The sequence below is a fragment of the Panthera onca genome, chromosome C1 (assembly GCF_046562875.1).
Source record: "Panthera onca isolate mPanOnc1 chromosome C1, mPanOnc1 haplotype 2, whole genome shotgun sequence".
In the NCBI taxonomy this organism is placed as follows: Eukaryota; Metazoa; Chordata; class Mammalia; order Carnivora; family Felidae; genus Panthera; species Panthera onca.
In genome coordinates this window covers 208,263,543-208,269,241 of record NC_138346.1, presented here as the reverse complement: position 1 = coordinate 208,269,241, position 5,699 = coordinate 208,263,543, and the positions used below count along the sequence as shown (strand labels likewise).

The 5,699-nt window shown below is 56.7% G+C and overlaps 1 long non-coding RNA gene across 1 annotated transcript; it reads right to left on the bottom strand.

The window, feature by feature from the left end:
- Positions 1 to 860: 860 nt before the first annotated feature.
- Positions 861 to 4,834, bottom strand: LOC132673163 (uncharacterized). The gene is made up of 2 exons (XR_009607892.3): positions 4,599 to 4,834; positions 861 to 1,311 (listed from the first exon to the last, which is right to left on the bottom strand). It is a non-coding gene; the product is annotated as an uncharacterized LOC132673163 (long non-coding RNA).
- Positions 4,835 to 5,699: the final 865 nt, after the last annotated feature.

The window sequence follows — 5,699 nt, the reverse complement described above, 5'->3', positions numbered from 1 at the left end:
GCCCAGGTGCGTGCCAGGCAGCCTCCGGGCAGCTTTTCTGATCCTAAGCCGGGACCAGATGGTCCGTGCCCACAGAAGGGGGCAGATTTGAAAGTGGAGGTGACATTCAAGGCTCTGTCCCTGAACAGGTGGCGAGAACCCATGGAAAGGCATCTTTGTGGCGGCCACAGTCAAGGCGCCCTGGGTCCGTGCTCTGGGATAAGAGGACAGGAAGTGGTTCGGGCAGTCCCCGGAGCCAGTTAGCTCGGTGGCTGAATGCTAGCATCACAGGACTTACCTGGAAGGACATGGTGGGTCCCAGTGTGGGGGCGTGTGACTGCTGTACCCTCATACCTACCAAAAGCCTACTGGGCTCCTACAATTCGACTAAGGGCTTTACTTTCTTGTGCAAACTTCATCCTCACGAGACCAAAAGTTCTCGGGGCGCCCGGGTGGCTCAGTCGGTTGAGCGTCCGACTTTGGCTCAGGTCATGATCTCACGGTTCCTGGGTTCGAGCCCCGCGTGGGGCTCTGTGCTGAGTGCTCAGAGCCTGGAGCCTGCTTCGGATTCTGTGTCTCCCCCTTTCTCGCCCCCCCCCCCCGCTTGCGCTCTGTCTCTCTCTCAAAAAATAAATAACATTAAAAGTAAAACTTAAAAAACGCTTAGAAAAGTTCCACTGTCAGGGGCGCCTGGGTGGCTCAGTCGGTTAAGCGTCCGACTTCGGCTCAGGTCACGATCTCGCGGTTCGCGAGTTCGAGCCCCGTGTCGGGCTCTGTGCTGATGGTGCAGCGCCTGCTTGGGATTCTCTCTCTCTCCCTCTCTCTCTCTCTGCCCCTTCCCCACTCGCACTCTCTCTCTCTCTCTCTTAAAATAAACAAACTTTTAAAAATATTTTTAAAGTTTATAGAATGTACAGATGAGATTATTGGGCAAAAAACATTCTCTCCCTGCCCGTCTCCTCCAAGGTGATGCGCACTTCCCTTTCTGCGACCTGTCGGTGTCCAACATGGCCATGTGACTTGCTTTGGCCAGAGGGATGCTGGTGACCACGCCATGAGCACCTTCGAATGTGCCTGCCCATGAGGCTTTCCCACTGGCCCGTCTGCCATCACTGGGACAACACGCCTTGGGTAGCCGCGTCCAAAGAGAGCGAGAGGGACGCATGGGCAGACCGGGGCCCGGCCCTCAGGGGGAGGCCAAGGTCCAGCCTCGATCTTGCTGAAGCCCGATGGGCCGTGAGTAAGAAACCAATGCTTCTTGTTCGGTGCCACCGAGGTTCCGGGTGGTTTGTCACACGGCCACAGCTGACCGATGTACCGTGGGATGCCTGTCTGTGAAAGAGACGAAAAGCAAGCTGTCCTGAGCACGTGTAGGAGAGGGGACAAAGCCCCGCCGTCAATCACCACCAGCCTTACTTCTAACGAACATCTTCATCACACGCTTTCCTTCCCGCCCACGCCGCATCCCACAACACACACGCACAAACGCGGTAGGGACCTGGGACCCACCGTCCGCCTCAGTCACCTCCTCTCCGAGGCCTCCGGCTTCAACCCTCCGCGGCGTTGAGGCTCCCCTCCACCTCCTGCCAGCCTGCAGGCTCCCCTCCACCTCCTGCCAGCCTGCAGGTCAGGGGGTGAGTAGGGGAGGGCCAGACCCCTCTGCACCCAGCACCCTCCTCCTGCCACCTCGTGTGGGTCACGCCTGGGTCCCCGGAGGCCCTCCACATCTTCCTCCAACAGCGGGGCAGCCTCCCTGCCCCAGCCCTAATCCCACAAGAGGAAGGGGAAGCCCAGGGAGCCGCACAGAAAGCCAGAGGCGTGCATTTCCCCCGGCGTCCTAGGGCTGCCTTTGCTCGAGACAGTGAGATGACCCGAGGGTCAGGGCACAGGACAGGAGCCTGGTGGGGTCAGGAGAAGCTGGAGGAAGGAGCGTGGTGGGCAGGGCGAGCCACAGTGAGAGAACGAGGGACCAGCCCCGGGGGACCCTCCAGAGGCCGAAGCAGGGTGGCCCTGACGTCCTGTGGGGTCGAGGGAACAGACCGGGTGACACTCTCTGGCCCCTGTGCTGAGCTGAGACTTTAGATACAATCGCTGCTTCCCCTTCCACTGGGCCTATAGACGCAAGGCCTGGGGACGGCGGGGAGGCCCTGTGCCCCTGTCATCTGTGAGCACCAGCCCAGGGGTTTGAGAAGATGGCCGGAGAGTGGACGCCCGGCCAGTGTGCTCGGGGCTGTCACGACACAGCGTCACAGACACTCAGGTCCTCACCGTCTGGAGGCGGGAAGTTGGGGGTGCCCGCGGGGGGGTGCAGGCCTCTCTCCTTGGCTAGTAGGCGGCCACCTTCTCCCTGAGTGTCTCCGGGGGTGTCTGTGCCCTAGTCTCTTCTTATAAGGACACCAGTCACACTGCCTCAGGGTCCCTCCTAATGAGCTCATTTTAACTTAATTGTCTCTTTAAAGACTGTCTCCAAATACAGTCACCTTCTGAGGCACTGGGGGTTAGGACTTGAACGCGAATTTGGGGAACCGGGAACACAGTTCAGCCCACACCGCCACCCGTTGGAGGAGAGGCCATCTGGCCAGCTTCTCTGGACCGGGGCGGCAAAGGACCTTGCTAAGGACGGGGGGCAGGGCTCTGTCCCACAGTCACGCAGGGTTGTCCCCTTTTCTTTTCTAAAGTTTATTTATCCATTTTGAGAGACAGACGGAGAGAGAGAGAGAGAGTAGGGGAGGGGCAGAGAGAGAGAAAGGGAGAGAGAGAATCCCAAGCAGGCCCCTCACCATCCACGCAGAGCCCGACACAGGGCTAGAACTCACGGACCGTGAGGTCACGACTTGAGCTGAAATCGAGTCCCACGCTTAACCAACCGAGCCACCCAGGCGCCCCACCCCTTTCTAAAACTCTGCCTGCACAGCAGCGGGAACGAGGCAGCTCCAAGCACCCGCCACACAGGGAGCGGAGCCCCTGGACGGGAAGGTGAGCAGGAGTTGTACACGGGAACACGGGCACAGAAAGTTCAAAGGCCTGCAAAGTGAATCTACGCTATAGGAAGGGAGGACCCACCGAGGTTACCCTGGAGGAGGGGGCAGGGGACTGGAGGACGCATGGAGGGGCACTTCCGGGAGGGGGCAGGGACTGGAGGAGGTGAGGGGCACTTCCGAGAGGGGGCAGGGACTGGAGGACGCGTGGGGGCACTTCCGGGAGAGGGTAGGGGACTGGAGGAGGCACAGGGGTGCACTTCCGGGAGGGGGCAGGGACTGGAGGACGCGTGGGGGGCACTTCCGGGAGAGGGTAGGGGACTAGAGGAGGCACAGGGGTGCACTTCCGGGAGGGGGCAGGGACTGGAGGAGGTACAGCGGCACTTCCGGGGTGCTGGTCATGTTCATGTTCTTAGTCTGGACGCTGGTGTCAGGGCCGTGAAAGCCCACTGAGCTGTCCACGTATGACCCACGCACTTTTTATTTTAGTTGATAATATTGTACCAACATCGACTCCCTAGCTTCACAGTGTCCCGTGGTTTTGTAAGCTGTCGTCGGGAAAAGCTGGGTAAAGGGGAACCCGGTCCTATTTCTGCAACTCCTTGTGAGTCTTATTTCAAAGCAATTTTTAATGCCATCCAGGAAATCATTGGAGGCTTATTTTAAGGTTTTACATTTTCAGACCCAGAAGAGTTGAAATAAATCTTAAATTAAAAAACAAAAGAGATTTACGCACTTTGCCGCGTGCATGTTATACTTCAATTAAAAGTTAAAAGAGGAAAAAAACGAGCCTCTGCCGGTCTCAGCGCCGACCCAAAGGACAAGGAGAGAAACGGCGTCCACGGAGCACCTGCTGTGTGCCAGGGATACGTAGGCGCTCTGCCCAAGTCGTCCCACTCATGACTCAGAGAGAGAGCTGTCTCCGTTTGCAGATGAAGAAACAGGCTCAGAGAGGCCAAGGGCCTGCCCAATGACACACAGCTCATTCGGGGCTCGGGCAAGGCTCAGACCCAGTGCTGTCTGCCTCAGAAGCCCTGCTCTTGTCCCTGCCCGTGCTTAGGTCCCTCGGAAGGACACCTCTCCCCACCTCTGCTGCCCCGGACCGCCTGGCTCAGCCTCAAGATGAGGCGCCAAGGCCTCCAGTCAGCCCCTCTCCCAGCTCCCCCTGGCAAAGCTGCCGATGTGGGCTTTTCCAAGGCTTTTCCACCTGTCAAGCTCCCTGGCTGGGACTGACCCCTGCACCATTATTACCGCCACTCATTGCAGGGCTGAGTATGCAGCCCCCCTTTGTCGGCTCCCAGAAGACCCCAGAGCACATTCCATGCCGTGCCCCCCCACCACCACCACACACATATATACACCCTCAGCACCAAAGTTCTCGAGAGGCTTGGAGCTTGGACAAAATTAACTCATTTATCCAAGCAACCCACTGGGGAGCATGCCTGCTTGTTGCCACGGCCCTAAAATGAACCTGGTTCATCATGTCTTTTGAATTTTGGCTCAGGCAGCACTTTCCGGGACTTTCAGGCATCTGGGAACAAAAAACTTGCTGGAGAGGCTGGAGCTGAGACCGTGAGGCCGGCCTCAAGGTCACCTCCCAAGGGGGACCGAGGCCAAGGGCGAGGATGGCCTGCCACCGACCTGGGAAGGCTGTGTCTGGTGGACGTAACTGGGATTCATCTTGTTCGAGTCCTCCTCGCCTAGCAACCCCCAAGAGAATGCCATGGACTGTTCTGTAGGGTGCCCGTGGGGGTTCTGACCAAAGGAGTTCCCTGAGCATAAAAACTTGAGACAGTGTCCTTCCTGCAGGACTTGTCAGAGCCCTTATGACGCTAATGTGCCCCCACAAGGGTCCAAGAATGGCCCTTCCAAGACTATTTTCCACTCTCCTTTGGAATGTTCCTCAAAGAGATGCTGGTCCACATCCTCGAACACAGATGTGTCTCTGGCAGTTCTGGAACAAGATGAAAAAAGGAAAGAACCGGTTAGCCTGGGTGGCTCAGTTGATTAGGCATCTGACTCTTGGTTTCTGCTCCGGTCATGATCTCACTGTGTGTGAGTTCAAGCCCCACATCAGGCTCCGCACTGACAGTGGGGAGACTGCTTGGGTTTCTCTCTGTCTCCCTGTCTCTCTCTCTCTCTCTGCCTCTCCCGACTTCTCTCTCTCTCTCTGTCTCTCAAAATAAATAAATGAACTTTAAAAAAAAAAAAAAGAAAGAAAAAGGAAAGAACTTACAATGCTGATAAGGTGATGGCAGGGTATTACTGTTCCCATTTTGCAGATGAGGAAAACTGAGGTCCAGAGAGAGAGAGAGACAGACAGACTTTCCGGGTCAGCAGGAAAATTTGTGACAGAGCCAGTCCTAAACGTCAACAAAGGGTTCTTTCCTCTGCTTAAGGCTGAGGTCAGGAGGGTGAAAATCTGCTCATAGATAATTTCCAGGGGTTATAAAGCTCTTTCAAAACCATGCTTTGTCATTTTTTCACAAAGCTGTCGTTGTCGTTTTTAATCTTCACAATCTTCCCTTAGATTTTGGGCATCAGAGCCCCATTTTTAAAAAGAGGCAACTGGGCTTCAACAAGGTGACGTGATTTGTCTAACGTCTCAGGTCCCACCGATGCCTGAGCAGGGGTCCCTCCTGGTGTCCCAAGATCCTGATCCCTGGCCAGGGCCCCACCCATCCTCAAGGACGGCACCTGGTCTTGCTCAGTTCGGTGGCCCTGTCACCCCCACCTGAGTGC